This window comes from Pteronotus mesoamericanus, unplaced genomic scaffold (genome assembly GCF_021234165.1).
Source record: "Pteronotus mesoamericanus isolate MK-2021 breed Mesoamerican mustached bat unplaced genomic scaffold, CSHL_Meso_final contig_134, whole genome shotgun sequence".
NCBI lineage: Eukaryota > Metazoa > Chordata > Mammalia > Chiroptera > Mormoopidae > Pteronotus > Pteronotus mesoamericanus.
Genome location: NW_026555061.1, coordinates 154,150 through 170,376, shown reverse-complemented (window position 1 = coordinate 170,376; position 16,227 = coordinate 154,150).

Sequence of the window (16,227 nt, the reverse complement as noted above, 5' to 3'; positions counted from 1 at the left end):
GCGACGGCCTGTCCACCCCCAGGGTCACTTCTGCCCGAGGGCTGCACCCCCATCATCTTGTCCTGGGGGCTCCGTCCGCCTGGCCCAGGCCTCCCGGAGCGGCAGCCCGAGGGCCCTCGCCCGGCCCGCTGCCCCGCTCCCGCTCGACGGCATCGGGCCCGCTGCCTGCGCTGTCCCTGCACCTCGTCCACCCGCCCCGGCCGGCCACCTGCGGATCTGCCGTGCGTCTGCCCCGCCTGCACCTGCCGCGCACGGGCCGCCCTGGCCGGGGGCCTCTCCGCGTCTCTCTGTCCTGCTGCTGCCCCTGCGGCCTGGGCGGGGCTGTGTCCCTGCCGCCCGACCCGGCAGCCGACCCAGAAGACCACAGCGGCCGCAGCGCCAGGCCCCCGAGACAGGTCAGCGCAGAGCCCCCAAGGGCCGGCGGGGCGCACGTGCGAGGTCCGGGAGCCCTCCCGGGGAAAGCTGGCTCTTGCCGGCTGGCAGCACAGGCAGCGGCTGCACCATGCGACCTGGGGGCTTGCTCCTCCCCCGGAAGCCTCGGGCTCCGGCCTCAGGCCTGCGGCTGCTCGGACACAACACCCCCCACCCCGCGTAGGGAGGGCCAGGCGCTTCACTCAGAGACGACCGCGTCCCAACACTCGTCTCGTCTAAAAACACCTGCACAGCCACGAGGCTGGCGTTTGACCAAACATGGGCTCTGCCAGGTGGACACGAAAACTGACTGTCCCCGAGACCTTAGGTCCCCGGCTCGGGGGCGGCCGGCACGGCCAGCGGCCTCTGCAGGAGCCAGCACCTCCTGTGCGTGCCCTCTGGGGGCCGAGAACACGCGGGTCTCTGTGTCTACCCTCAAGCTCGGCATCAGCCTCTGGTGGCGGCTGCGTCCCTGTGCTGCTCTGGCGAGAAGGGACCAGCCCTCCCGGGGCCTCCCGTCACGGGCGCAGAAAGGGCACGGTGACCGCAGCCCGTGCTCCAGAAACCAGGGCGCCTGGCTCGCAGCCCCGAGTCCCGTCCGGTGTCCGACCGCGGCTTTGCCACCGCCCCTCCGAGGCGTGTCGGGGTTCCCAGCAGGCCTCCAGCTCTGACGCCCACTCCCCCGCCGCGGCGCGTGTCACCGCTGCGCTGCGTTTCCAGAGAAGCCCGGAGCGAGCAGGGGGCCTGAAGGGGCTTTTCCGGGGGCGCGGACCCAGGGCGGTCTGTGCGACGCCTCTCCAGGCCGTGGCCTCCTGCGGACGCCGCCCCCCGCCTGCGGTGGCTGTGGGACTCCCGCCGCCCCTGAGCCCGCCCGACTCCCCGGCGCCTGGCCAGACCGCCCTCCAGGAGCGGCTCCCTTACCGGCGCCTCGCCCCAAGGTCTGCCGAGACACAGGCAGAGACGCGAGCAGGTCGGATACGCCGGCCGATCCGCTCAACACACGACGCCCGCCTCCACGCAGAGACACGAGCAGGTGCCCCAGGACACAGACAGCAGGAGCCCCCGCCCCCGAGCGCATGCACGATACCAACTGCGTGGGCCCGCGTGGCCACCCAGGGCCCGAGCCGCGGACGCCGCGCTCTCTGACCCCCACGCACGAGCCTGAACGTCAGCTACAGGAAGGAGGCGTTAAACGCTGCTCATCAGACACGTCAGCCAGGGACGCGCAGGGACGCGGTGTGAGAGCGTCGGCAGGCTGGGCTCCCCGAAGGGGGGGCCGACGCGGTGGCTGCGGGGGCGGGGTCGCCGGCGGCGTGGGCGTCTGCGGTGCTGGGATGGGCTTGGGAGGCCGGCGGTGATGCGGCAGGAACCCGCGGGGCACAGAGGCTCCAGGCTGGCCCTGCCCGAGCCGGGGTCCTGGCGCGCGGGCCCCGGGAAGGCCACAGCTGGGGGGCAGGCTGCCCTGGGGCAGACCGGGCGTAGGGAGAGGCCTGGCCTGTGTGACGGACCGGGCCCCGGGGCAGTGGGTGAGGAAGGTGAGGAAGGTGAGGAAGGTGGTGGTGGTATTTATCTCAGAGCATGCGACAAAAGCTAATGCTCGCATTATCAGATAAAAGATATCATTAAAGTCCAGAATGTCGGTGTTCCGGGCCAGGTTTGCGCCCCAGCTGGTTGCGCCTCACGACCTGCGGAGGGCGCACCGTCAGCCCCGGCGCTGCCTTGGAAACTACCTACCCCCGACCCCCAGCCCCCGGCCGGCCGCTCCCCCGCCGGCACCTGCCGCGGCCCGGGAAAGGTTTCCACAGCTCGGCCCCTCCGCTGCCCTGTTGTAGGACGTCCGCGAGGCCTCTTCCCTGGGGGTGTCATCGTCACACGCAGACAGACGGAGACCTGCTCTGCAGCCAAGGAACACCCCTCATTGCCATTCCCCGCCTGGTCGCCCAGGGGCCTGGGAAAGAGAGGAGGACGCGCCGGAGCGGCAGCCCGGGAAGCCACCGTCCCGCCGGCAGGCTGCACGGTGTCCCGGGCCGCCCCCAGGGACTGCGGCCGGGCTTGTCTGCAGCCCGCAGAGCCAGGCGCAGCGAACGGGCCGCAGCCGCCACCCGCCGGGGCCGCTGAGTGCGGGACCAGACGCCCAGCCAGCGCCCTCCTGAGGGATGGGCGGCTTTCATGGCTCTGGGTGGACCTTTTCTGTTTAGTGTCTTTGTCTGTGGCGGAGATGTCCCCAAAAGCTAGAGCGTGGGGCGAACAGGTGGAGGCTTACGCGCATTCCCGGACTCGCTGCAGCAGGGACGGGGGCAGCCACCTGCCTTCCTTGGGCTTCGTCTTCACCTACGAATTGACAAAGGTGAAGCGTTGATGGTTTTTCTCCAGCAATTGTGCAGCTGCTAAGGGGCGTTCAAGACGTGCCCGCAAGCGTTGAGAAGCTGAGTAACGATCATCATTACGCAGCTGCAGCAGATGAGGGGCGGGGGTCACCCCTCAGAAGGAGTCAGGGAACCCGCGCCCGTCCCCTCCCTCCTTCCCCACAGGCTGGGGGAGGCGGCGCGGACGCCGCACGTGCCCGCCGCTTGCCGTGTCCTGGCGCCGCGCGGGGCCCGGCGGGGCCCGGGGTGCGGGGGGCCGCGTCCTGTCCCCCTGCAGCCGTGCGTCTCCGACCCCTCCTGTGCCCTCCTGGGCATCAGCGGCGACACCCGCCAACCCCGGGCCCCCGAAACAGCACCAGGCGCGGAACTCAGACCAGGTGACGCACCGGCGACGCCTACGGACCCTTGTCGAGCACCTCGCTTGTCACCGGCAGGCGGGACTTAGTTCTGAGGCCAGTGACTGATCTTCCCGGACCGAACGTTTTCAGCCCCCGTTTAGACGAGGCTCCTGCTCTGTGCCCTCGCTGGGCGACCTCACTCCGTCACCCCGCGGAGCCTGCGGCCACCCACTCGCCGCACCCACGAAGCTCTCGGGCCCTTCCTCCCTCCAGGGGGGACGGCAGCAGCCACGGGGCCTCTGAGGCGGGGGACCCGGGGCACGCAGGCCCAGGAGCCTGCGTGGGTGGCCCCTCTCACTGCCGGTGCTGGGGGCCGGGGCGGACCTCTGGCACGCCGGCTCCCCCAGGCCTCGGGGCAGCAGAGTTCGCCCCAAAACGGGCCATGCCGCGCAGAGAGAGAGACACGGTCGAGGCTCGCGAACTCTTCACAAGAAACCACAGCACCCAGGACCCACCAGAGCGTTGGAAGGGGCCCTGTGGAGCTCGGCGCGTGGACTGAGCCGCTCGGAGCTCGAAGGCCTGGGCCCCGGCAGAGCCCTCGTCGGGCCTCGGCGTGTGGGGACGAGAGGGCACACGTGCAGGGGTGCCCTGTCCTTCTGGGCTACTTGCCGCTTGTCACAGACCACGGCGGTGGGCGGAGCTGAGCAGACGCCCGCTGCCCCCCCCTCCCCAGGAGCACAGAGGGCGGGCCCTCCCTCGCTGCGGCGTCTGAGGACAGCTCCTGGGCCCCAGGCGCCGGCGCCGGGAAGAAGGGCCTCTCCCCTCCCCGCTCGCTCCGGGCCACTCGCGAGAGCTCCTCCACAGGACCTGACCGGCGACACTTCCATCTCCTGCCACTCGCTCTCCACTTCACCCACCTTGGTCCTGGCGAACGCCCCTCCTCTCTCCTTGCCTCCTCGATCCCACGGTCCCCCTTCTTGCAAAGGACTGGGCGTCGAGGGGAGACGTTTGCTGATGAGTCCACGTGTGGACGCTGGCCGAGGCCGTAAGGCTCCCGGAAGCCCCACGCCACCAGCGGACCGGTGGGGCGAGGGCGCGGTCTCTGCTGGCCCCCGGCGCCCGTCCTGCAGTGGGGGCACGCCCCTCGGAGGGAATCTTCACCGGAAGCTTGGCATGGCCGCTCAGAGGTGCAGACCTGGCTCCCGTTAGGAGACGCTGCACGGGGGCGTGGGGGTCGGCCCTGCCAGGCCACGCCCCTGGGGGCCACGGCCTCTGAGCTGCACCTGGGGCCACGAGCAAGGTCGAGCCCGGTGCCCGGGCAGAGGCCGCCTTCCTGCTCCCCACGCAAACGCCCGCCTACGGGGGCTGCCCCGCCCTCCGCAGCGGGGGGCAGGGGCGTGTGTGGCACCAAGCCCCAGCCAGCGCAGGGCTCCCTCCCCCGCTGCGGTCACGTCACCCCTGGGGGGCCTGGGAGCCCAGGTACAGGGTCCCCGGGTGCAGAAGAGGGAGCCACGCTGTGCAGAAGCGCAGGCAGCTGGGCGAGGACCTCGGGGGCGGGGGGCGGGGGGCGGGCGGCGGCCCTGCCGGGCCTGCCCAGACTGCAGCCAGCGGCACACGGCACTGGCCTCGCGCTGACCCAGCCGTGTGCCCGGATGGAAAAGGCCGGGGGCCATCCGTTAGCCACCCAGCCTCCAAGAAAACCTCTCCTAAGGAAACTCTGAGGAAAACAGCACCAGCTCTGCGAGCCCGGCCAGCACTGAGCAGGCCGCACGCCCCACACCAGGCAGGGCAGCCTTCGCACAGCCCGCGGGCGGCTTCCGGCCGGCAGAGCCCCCCGTGCCCACCCGGGGGACAGCGAGTCCGCCCAGGTGAGCGTGGGCCGCGTGAGAAGGGTCCTGAGGCCCTGGCCGGCCGGCCCTGAGAGCAGCAGGACCCCAGCCCTGGGGGCGCAGGCTCCTGGGGGCCTCCCGCCCAATTCCGCGGACACCCTGTCCCCCGGCTCGTGGCGCTGACACAGGCCTCATGGACAATGCCCCACAGGGAGGACCGGGGCCCGGGGACCCCACGGAGACCTGCAGGGGCCAGGAAGGAAGATGCACATTCCCCGGCGGGGGGGCCACTGGAAGTGGGTTCAGCGCCCACTGTTCTGTCCACGGCAAAGAACACAGGGACAGACCACGGACACGGTGAGGCCGCGGAGAGCCCACAGGGCGGCCCCAGGCCTGAGGGCACCTGCGGCCGCAGGCCCCTGGGTCCTGGCGGTTTATTTCAGATGAGCCTCTGAGTCAGCAAGAAAATACAACCTGCCATATCTGTGTTAAAAAAGAAAAAAATAACGAAAACAGAAATCCAACCCCCGTGCTCGCCGGATCCCCACACAAGCTCTCCCAGGCCTCCCCCCCCCCCCCCCGGCCTGAGTCCTGCCTCCACGGCTGCAGCCGCAGCTGCCTCACCCCCTTCCGCTGACCTGGCTGTGCCGCTCACCTGTCTCTGCAGCCTGGGTCCAGCCGAGCCCTTGAACATGGGCTTCATGGATCCCTGGGTGTTTATACTCATGTCTTCCATCAAATCTGGGGGGTCCGCCGCCCCCTTCTTTCTCTGTTCTCCTTTTGGGACTCCAGGGGCGTATCTGGATCTGCTGGATGGTGTCCCCCGGGTCCCTTAGGGCCGTTTGCTTTCCTTCAGTTCGTCTCCTGTTCCTCAGACACAATCATTTCTATTGTCATTCTTCAAGTTGGCTGATTGTTTCTTTTGTCTCCTCAAATGTGCCCTTGAATCCACCTAGTACAATTTCCAGTTTTCTTACTCTTCTTTTCAGCTCCAGAATTTCTTTTGAATTTCTTTTCAGGTTTTCTGCCTCTTTAGTGATATTTCCTTTTTCTTAACACATTGTTGTCTTGACTTTCTCCACATGCTCCTTGAGCTCTTTGGGTGTATTTAAAACTGTTGTTTCAAAGTCTTTGTCTAGTGTATCTATCATGAGGTCGCTTTCAGAGACAGCTGCTGCGGATTCATTTGCATTTCCTTCAATGGGTCATACTTTCCTGTTTTTCTGGGCATTTGAACTTGAACCTGCGGTAAATCTGGAAATTCGATCCCCTGCCTTCCCCAGAGTTTGCTGTTTCTGTTACTGCATTTTTTATTTACTTTTTAGTTGCTGCAGGCTGTCCTGTGCCAAGGGGTAGCCTGAACTGCAAACTTAGAGTCTGCCTGGGTGTTTTCTGAGCTGTTCCCTGGCCTGCACGGGCACTTGGACTTCTCCCCACGCACGCAGTTGGATTTGAATCCTCATCCTCAATGTCTGGCCCCCAAAAGAGGAAACAACAAAAAATAGAGGGGAAATCAGAGCTGTCCCCTTAGATCCCCTGGAAGGTACTTCAGCCGGAGAGGAGGGGTCAGCCCGTGGGAAGAGGCACAACAAGGCCACCCCCTCTTCTCTGACCCTCGTCAGAGAAGGTCAGAAGAGCGCAGGTCCCAGGTGCCTGGCGGCGGGGTCCCCTCGGCCCTCCTGGCTCCCGCAGGCTGTGCACAGGACCCCCGGGAACGAGCACCTCTGTCCCCCAGGCGGCTGCGGTACAGGAACTGGAGGTGGCCGGAATTAACCGTCAGTGACTGTCCACACCCCGCTGGTAGTTTCAGGCTCTCAAGAGGCTGCGGAGTTCCTCGTTTTCTTAGACAAACTCTGCCGGGGCAGAGGCGGTCCAGGCAGGAGACGGTCCCGAGGCTCTGCTCCTCACCTCCCAGGGTCCTCTGAAAACACACTGTTTTAATGAAGTAACACTATGCTTATTTATAGATACAACTAGTATTCCTAGTCGCATCTTTTGTATCTTTTTTTTTTACAGAGAGTATTAAATGTGGCACATGTGACACACACATTCCTTCACTGAAATAAGCCCATCGGGATGCAATAAAATCCTGTCGCTCTAGAAAAATATTTTTGTTGTTGTTGCTCAATGGGTCTAAAGTTTCTCTCCTGCGAGACAGATAAGCTCTAGACGCCTGTGGTGCAGCGCGGCACTTAGAGGCAGCGGCGCACAGTCCGCACTGAAGGTCTGAAAGCACAGAGCTCGTGCTCAGCACCCTTCCGCCACGACCCACGCGCACGGCCACAGCGGCAACGGGGCGGGGGGGCGAGGGGCGTGTGCGGGGCCTGCCCGCCGCGGTGGGGTCCCAGGGCTGCGCGTGTGTCCAGCCACATCACGACGTATGCATGAAATATGCACGATTTTTGTCTGCCAATTATGCCTCAATGAAGCTAAAAGCTTTCTTATATGTGATCTATGTCCCAATAGAAAACTAATTAACTGGAAAACTTTATTAAAAGAAATAATGTAACACTCAGTGGACCACTGTCTCAAAATTGTGAGGGAGGCGAAGCGTGACGTCGGTCCCGCGCACGGAGCCTCTGCAGCACCCGCTCCCCCCAGCGGTTAACTGGGGACACTCGGGAGTGTCGGCATAGACCGAAACATCTGACGGCGAAACTGAGCCGAACAATGAACAAATCAAAGTAAATGGCTCAAGAATGCAGTCATTTAAAAAAATAACTCGACAGACGTAATAAACATGAATATGCATGTACCTAACAACGCAGCCTGCAAGTGAACGAAGCCAAAAGCACTGAACTACAAGGACACAAACGCACAAGTTTGGTAAAACTTTGACCTCTGTTAGAAAATAATAAATCAAAGTAGACCATACATTAAGTATGATGTAGGTTTTAAAATATAATTAACAAATTTGATTAAATCAAATACGGAAATCTGAAGCCACAAATATGGATCATATAATCTTTTTCATTAACTAGAAAGCGCTACAGAAAATGGCCACGTATCAGGCCACAGAAGCAGCCCTCACTCACCTCGAGGTGTGGATTTCACAGACGTAAACAACGATGGAGCCACCGCGGAGCGAAGTCTGTGAGGCGGAGCTACAGCCACATTTGGAGGGATATTTATAGATGTAAGTAAATTCATTTGAGGAAAACAAGGCTAGAAGGAATTAGTCAAGTTTTCTATTTAAAAAGAAAGAGAACAGAGAAACCCTATGGAAAGTAGAAGAAAACGTTAATGAACATGAACTTAATAAAACTGAAAATAATCAGTAAAACAAGATGTCATGTTGTTCTTTCATCAGAGCTAGATATGACCCCAGCAAGACTGGGCGCCACTTACAGGTTTGGGAAAAAAAGGGGGGAAACAGGACACTTCAGAAGACTTGTTTTTTTTACTTACAAGGACTACTGTTAACGGCTGTGCACAGATAAAATGGAAAACTTCAATAAAACTGGTAGACTCGTCGGCAATGTCAACACTGAACCAAGAAAAATAGAAAACCAGCGGCAGCTACGGCTGTCGCGTCGGATAAAAACCCAACCAGAGCCGCACGGTTCCGAGGCTGGCAACGCCCCCCATTTTCAACTAGAAATGTGGGCACCTCATTTCCACGGACGCCGCGCCACCAGCGCCACCAGCGCCGGCAAGCAGAGCCTTGGCCGCAACCCCACTGTGACCCCGCTGCCCCCACCGTGGGGCCACCTGTGCACAAGACCAGGGCGCCCCCCGCCCCCGCCCCCACCTTTTCCTGAGGACACGATCCCCGGGTAGGTCCCTGGGGGCGTGGGGCTGCGCCTCTGCCCAGCAGGGAGGGGTTGTCGCCGCAGGAACCGCTAGGCTTCCCAGGCGGGCGGGAGCGGGGACGCGGGGCGGGGTAAGCGCAGCCCGAACGCACTCCCCGCACGTCTCCGTGGGCGCGCTGCCCTTGGGCAGAGGCTGGAAGCGCCTCCAGGGCGCCGGATGCTGACATTGCGACGCCAGCGTGGCCTCCGGGACGGACCACGAGGACTTGCGGGCAGGACGCAGCCACTGGGGACCATCTGCATTTGAATTAATTGAAAAGCAGAGAAAACAGTGTTTCACGCCCTCCGGAGCCGCTTTCAGACCCACGCTGCCGCCCGTGCGGGCGGCACGGGGCGGCCCAGGAAGACCTGCTGGACAGAGCCGCCCCGGGCGCAAGCCGGCCTCCCCGGTGGCCGTCTGCGATGGCCTCCTCCACACACGCGCCCGCGCACACAATCGTGCACGTGTGTACACGTCTTACTCACCTTAAACCTCCGGCATACACGCGCGCGCAGCTGGGAAGCCCCTTGTGAGGACGAACTGCCCCAGACAATGTGACGTGGGCGGCGCTCGGGGAGCCGGTCCCACACCCCCAACCCCGGGACAGGGCCCCCTCAGGTCTGGGTGGGCAGTGAGGTCCCTCCGCTGCAGACCCAGGCCGGGCAGGCAGGGAGCCCCTCGCGGGACAGGCCAGGCGGCCCCACGGGCTCCGCCCCGGCAGGGCAGTGCAGGCCAGGCCGCGGGCAGGCATCCGCGTGGAGCGAGGGCCCGGGGTGAGGGGAGCGCATGGCCGGGCCACACTCTCGCCTGATCTTTCACAGGTGAAAAAGGCCATTACCGGGAACAACCGCCACCTTTTTATCGACAAAACTCCCCCTGAACACCGGCCAGGCAGCAAGAGAAGGAGCGGCCTCCGTCCCTCTCGCTCCTGCGGACTCGCTCCTGGGGCAGCTGCTGGCCTTCCTGACCCGCAGACCTGGTGCCGGGAAGCCGTCGGGCACGCACGGTCTCCACCACGCATGGTCTCCATGTGCGAGCACACATGTGAGTGGGTGTGAGCGTCTGGGGCTGTGTGTGAGCAAGTGTGAACACGTGTGAGCCATGCGTGAGTGTGCGAGCATGTGTGAGCCACGTGTGAGTGTGTGCGAGCGTTTGTGAGCTGTGTGTGGGCCGCGTGCGCGCGTCTATAGGACATCGAGCTGTGCCTCGGGGCTCCGCCCCCTGCTGCGGCCCAGACAGACCCCCTCGCGCGGGGCATCTGTCCCCAGCATCGCCCCTGCTCAGACGGGCCGCGCGGGGGAAAGGCTGCATCGAGGTGCTGCACACCCTGCACCCCCGGCAGATGCCCCTGTCGTGGGTCTTTAACTTTGGAGACAAGCCGATGGGACGGCAGCCGGAGCGCCAGGGCCGCCCGCCCGGGCCGGGGCACCCCGCTGCTGCCCTGGGGCGCTCTGCGTTTGGGCACAGGGCGGCCGCCGGGTCTCTCGGACCTGGGCTCGTGGGGACGGCGACCGAGGACGATCAGGAAGCCGCCCGGGGAGGCTGGGGGAACGGGCAGAGTGCGTCCTCAGGACCGGTCCCGGGGACCCCGTGCCTGCCAGGCGCTCACCGCGGGACGCGCGCCCTGGCCCTGGGACCCACCGCGGGCGGCAGCGACCGGTTTCTCATCAGGACAGGGAAGCACGGTGACAGGGAGGCCCCCTGGGCCGCACACACCCAGCATCAGCAGCGGGAGGTCGGCCGCCCAGAGACGCACGCTCGCCCGGGATCAACGCGCTTTCCACCCCACGCGACAGGACACGTGTCACGGACGCCGCTCTGGGGACCAGGGACCATTCAGGGGAGGCCAGGGGTGCAGGTGGGCTCCAGGCCGTCCCCTCTGCGTCCCCCCAGGGACGGGGCCGGGCAGGGCCGACCCTCAGGCCGCAGGTCTCCAGGCGGCTCGGGGAGCAGGCAGCGGAGGCAGCCCCGGCCCCTCCCCGGCGCGTTCTCCGGTTTCGCCGCCACGGCCCCCTTCCTGCGCCCGCGGGGCGGCGGCTCGCCCTTCCCCTGTGCTCCGCTCCCGGAGGGCGTCTCGCCCGCACGCCAGTCCCCGGGGACAGATCTGGTTCCCCACTTTGTAACAGCAGCGCGGTTGTTACAGCGTCGGAAGCACACAGGCCACCTTCTCAGAGAATCCTGGGCCACAGCGAGAACAAAGCAAAATGAACCCACAGCCCCCCACCTACCCACGGGACGCGTCCCCTCCACTTGCATTTCCTTTGGCTTTTGTTCACGGCAGGAATGTGGAAACACTGAAACCCGGCCTCTCCCCTGGAGACACGGGTTTTGTTAATGTTTGGGAAAGACCGGGACTGCGAGCAGGGACAGCGGCATCCCCGCTCCGGTCGTCCGACCGCCGGCCGTCGGGGGGGCCCCCGCCCTGTCCCCCGCGACGCAGGCCCAGGCGGCGGCCGCCTGCCCCGGGTGGGGGCTGGTCCCCGCGACACCACGCCCCCGGTCCTCTGACGGGAGAGGGGACTCTGCTGTCCCGCGCACACTTCCCAGGGCGACGGCCTGTGGGCACTGTGGGGGAGCCCCGGACGGCGGGACCACAGAGGTTCCGCACGGAGCCACCACGGAGGGGGCGGCACCCACCAGCCACGCCTGGGCCTCCGTCCTCACCGAGGGTCCGCGGGCCCTGCCCTCAGGGGGCGGCTGCCCCGCACGCCTGTGTCGGCTCTGCCGGTCAGCCCGCGGCCACAGCATCGGAGCCACCAGGAGCTCAGGGCCCCTCCCTGGGACCCAGGGGACGTGCGCCCTGCCCGCGAGGACATGGGGGGGCCTCCGGGGTGGGTGCTGCGGGAGAGCGGCGTGGCGGAGCAGGAATCGCCCGGCTGCCTCAGCCCCGCCGCAGCCCCGCGCCGCCCACCACGACTTACCCTGGGCTCACAACCACCTTATTCTCCGGGGTCGCCGGCGCCAAGGAGAGCGGCCCTGCCTGCGTGTCCCCCTGCCCCAAAGCCTTGACGCCTGTAACAGAGGATGAGGGCCAGCGGCGATGAGGGCAGACGCCAGACAGCGGGGGCAGCGGCAGGTGCGCGTCAGAGCTCAGGCCTGGAGCCACGAAGGGCACCGGCTCAGCGGCTGGGGGCTCGGGCCCCAGGGCCCGACGGCCGAGGTCTGGCCCACAGGCCTCCCCACGCAGGCTGGGGGCCCCAGAGCGGCGTGAACCTGGCGGCCCCAGAGCCTGGGCCACATTCCATTGACCCGATATGGAAGGGAGGGAACACACGTGTCAAAAAATTTCAAATTTTCAAATGTGTTAAACTTGCAGCAGCATTACTTATGGACTGACGTGGCTCCTTGATGCGGGCGTGAGGATCCTTCTTAGCTGAGACTTGAAATTCACACCAAGCGTCAAATTACAGGGCTTTGCCCCGACGTCAGCGTCCGCACTCCAGCTGCCAGGCCGCGCTTCAGCGGCTCCGGCAGTACCTGGAGGGGCACCGGACCCTCGGGCTGCCCGCGGCCCCGCCTGTCCCGGGGGCTGGGCTGGGGGCGTCCACACCAGGTCTTCTCCAGCCACACCCGGCCCAGCGTCACCTGAGGTGCCACCGTTCCCCATCGGGACCTTTCTTTCCTGTCCAGGCACAAGCGCAGCGGGCGCGTCCTCCTGCGCACCCAGCCAGGGAGACCGGAAGAGGGTGCACAACTCGGCTTCTGTCCCCGGAGAGCAGGCCACCCGTCTGGAGAGTCCACGTGTGCGGCTGGGGTGCAGAGGCACTGGACCCGTGTCCGGCCTGTGTGATGTACAAGGTCAAGGAGGGAGGCCGTCCCCGCTGGACGAGTCGGTCTCCAAGCTCCTTGGATGACATCCTTCTGGAATTACAGCCACAGAAACGTCCCTGAGCAGAGGCCCCGCCCCCCGTCTGGCTCAATGGGAGCGAGGAGGCAGAAGAGGCACAGGACGCCACGGGGGGACAGAGTCGGGGTCGGGGGCCGCGCCGGCGGCCTGAGGAGCCGGGCCGGTTCGGGCGCACCCGTGCCCGAGAGACACTTCGGTCAGGTCGCCTGCAGGTGCCGGGGGCACGGGAGCCGAATGGCCTGGCTACAGGCAAGGCTGGAGCCCTGGGCGGCCCGGGGCGGCCGGAACCGGCCCTCAGGAGACAGCTCGTGCCCAACCCAAGGGGCTTCCTGCGATGCGCCCCTTTCACACTGTGTGAAATCCACCCGCGAGGCTGCGACCACGGGCAACTGAAGTCTCCCCTCAGGCGGAGGCGCCACCCCCACCGGGCGGCTGTGCTGCCCACGGTCACGGCCCGGCCCGTCAGCCTTGGGCCGTCCCCGGCCTGGGCTTTCCAGCCCGACCCACGGAACACGGGCGATGTCACCCAGGGCGCGATCGTGACGTGTGGCTCTGTCTGCCAGAGGCGCGCAGTTCCGTGCGCGAAATCGAACCTGTCCAGGCAGCAGCCTGACCGAGGAAAGGATGAGCCCCACAGTAAGAGCCGCGCGAGACGAGGGTGAGGCGCCACCGTGGCCCCGGGCGCAGGCTGGGGGCGCCCAGGCCCCAGCGGCCCCCTGAGCCATGCGCCCCGCTCTGCTGGGCCCTCCCTGCCCCAAGGCCTCGCACATTCCGCCCCCTCTGCCCGGATGCTCCTGCTCTCCTCCCCGCCGGGCTGGTCCGCGCCTCCCCCCGCCCTCAGCCCAGGCCTCGCACGCTCAGCGAAGCTGCTCTGGCCTCCTGGCAGGGCTGAGTGTCACACGCTTCTCTCTCGAGCGGTTTTCAGTTTCCTTGGCGAGTTCTTGAGTAACTACTTGGTCGTCCCCTCCAGTGGTACGAACGCCGTTCAGCAGAGACTGTTTCTGGGTGTGCTCCCTGCTGCGCACTGCGCACCGGTGACTTGAGAAGGAACGTGTTTAATAAATGTCTGCCGGACAACGCAGCTCAGGCTCCAGACGCGCGACCGCTGCGCTGGCGGCCGAGCCCCGGGGCCCACGGGCCCCAAGGCGTCGGCACCGCGCCCGAGAGGCCGCGTCCTCCGCCGTCCCGCCCACAGCCCGGCCCGCCCCCGGCTGCAGCCTGCGCCCTGTCCGCTCCGAGCCTGCTGAGCAATCCCTTCGGACGTGGACCCCTAATTAAAACGGATTAATGGTCTGAAGCAGAAACTCTATTTAATGAGGCCTTGCTGGGCCTCGTGGGCGGTGCCAGGGCTGTGGGCCGACAGATGTTCACCAGCCCCCAGGGACGCTGTCCCCTGCCCCTGCCCCACCACCCAGGTAACACCAGCTGGAGCTCCTCACCCCTCACCACCTGGACCCCAGTGCGCCACGCGCAGGGGGACGTGCCCACGTGGCCCGGGTGCAGGGCCTGTGCCCCTCCCCGTCCCAGGTGGGGCCACGCCCCAGCCCGGTGCCCTGCTGGCCTCTCGCTGCCACAGACTCAAGGTCACGGAAGTTGGGTCCAGGGGCAGAGTCTGTGAGGCGCTCCGCACGGACCCCATTTCTGACGGGGGGCAGCCCCGGGCCGGCCTCCATGTGGCTGCCGCCCCCCACCCCCACGCGGGCTGCCCTTCTCCCCACAGGGCCTGCAGCCGACCCAGGGCCGGCTCCGCCCCCACGGGAGAAACCCCGGCCTGGTAGCTGCAGCCGCGGGACAGGCAGGCCCCCGCTTGTCTTGGGTCCCTGGAGGCCCCGGGCACCGGGGTCAGGGGGACGCAAGTCCGTGCCTGCTCCTGGGTAGGCGTCCAGCCCCGCGGGGGTCACCCCCCTTTCCTCTGCCCTGCATTCCTGGCCCTGGCCCGCAGCCCCAAATTCCTGCCGCGCTGGAGGCGGGCTCTCCTCCAGGAAGGTGCGCTGCTCAGGAATCCACTCCGCCCGGCCTGTCGCGGCAGAGCCCACGGCCCGCGGGGCCCGGCCCCGTCCCACCTGCTCGGCAGGCGGCCGGTCGGAGGCCGTGACTCAGGGAGGGCCGCCCGGGCCGCGGAGCCCAGCCCCGCCCCGAGCCCGGGGGCCCCCCCGCTTCCAACACCCAATGAGGGGCAATAAGCTCTTCGCACACCGGGCTCCAGAGGAGAAACCATTCCCCAGCGCTGGGAGGGACGTGGACCCCGAGGGGTGGTTCGCAGGGTCTGCCGGGGACGCTCCGCCGCCAGGCGTGCGCGCCCAGAGCTGGGACCGCAGCGGCCGCGCGGGCCTGCGGAATGCTGTCAGCCCGCAGGAATGCCGTCTGCCGGGCGGGCGCGCGCTGACACACAGCAGGGCACCCCTGCGGATGCCCAGGCTCCAAAGTCAACACGTTCAGAAGGAACCGGCCCCAAGAAAGACACATCGCCGCACACGGCTTCTTCCAGATACACCCTCGCCCTCCCTCCAGGTGCACGGGGACGGCACCTGGTCTGAAACGTGCCGGGTCCACGCTCCACCTCGGCGCGGGCCCGGCACCTCTGCCCCGGTCTTCCTGCCACAGCCTCCCCCGCCCGGGGCCGCCCAGCTCTGCTCTGCCTGCCCCCCGCCAGGAGTCACCGAGGTTAAATGCATGTGACATGCAGCTTCTTGTCTGCTTAGATGAATGGCCTTTATAAACATCGTTTTTTTAATTGAGTTTTTAATCATGTTTTTACAAACAGAGGGCGTGTGTCCTAGAGTCGCCCTGGACGACAGGTCTGCCCATCAGCCACCACCGACCAGAAAGCCAGGCCCAGGGTCCCCCACGCGGGGCGCACGTCAGCAGTCACTTGTGTCCAGCTCTCCTCGGACACGTGGGCGTTTAGAGCTGGACAGGGCCCCCAAGGCCATCTAGGCCGGCGCCCCCGCTCCGCGGGGCCTGCCCCGTCCCCGGGGCCGTGGACGGACCCTCAGCGCAGAGGCAGCCCCTCCGGGGCCGTGCCAGTGGTGCGTCACCTCCGCGAAGACCAGGCTCTGCTGAGGCGCGGGCGCCTCTGGCCACAGGCTCGCACTCGCGGGAGGCCTCCGCCCCGGTGCCCACGCCTCGCAGGCCCGCGGGGGCTGGTGGGCGCGCTCGGGGACCGGCTCGGGCACCCTGTGGACACGCCGAGCAAAGGAATTTGGGGGGACAGCTCCCTTTCAGGGTGGCACCTGCGGTCCCCGGACTCTCGTCACCACAGCTTTCGACATGGTCTGCGGTTCCCCCTCAGGACGGGGGAAAACTCAGGTAAATTCAAGATGGGTCCAGTGCCGCCGCCAAGGACAGGCTCCCGTCTGTGCCCGGGCCCCGGCACCAGACACTCACGTCCTGCGGCTGCCGCCAGCGCCTTATGCTTTTCAACAAGGGGCTTCCTTTCCTCTCAACACGTGACGGGGGGCTCCTCTCAACACTGGAGCCCTGGCCGCTGTCCGGGCCGCGCAGTGCGTTCTGGCCGCTGCCAGTCCCACCCTGGGAGCACGACCGAGCTGCGCTCCCGCCGGCGTCCCCAGCCCCCTGGTGGCCCGGGACTGCCCCCTCCCCGCACGGAGCGCCCCGTCCCCCCCCGCCCCCCGCCCCCGACA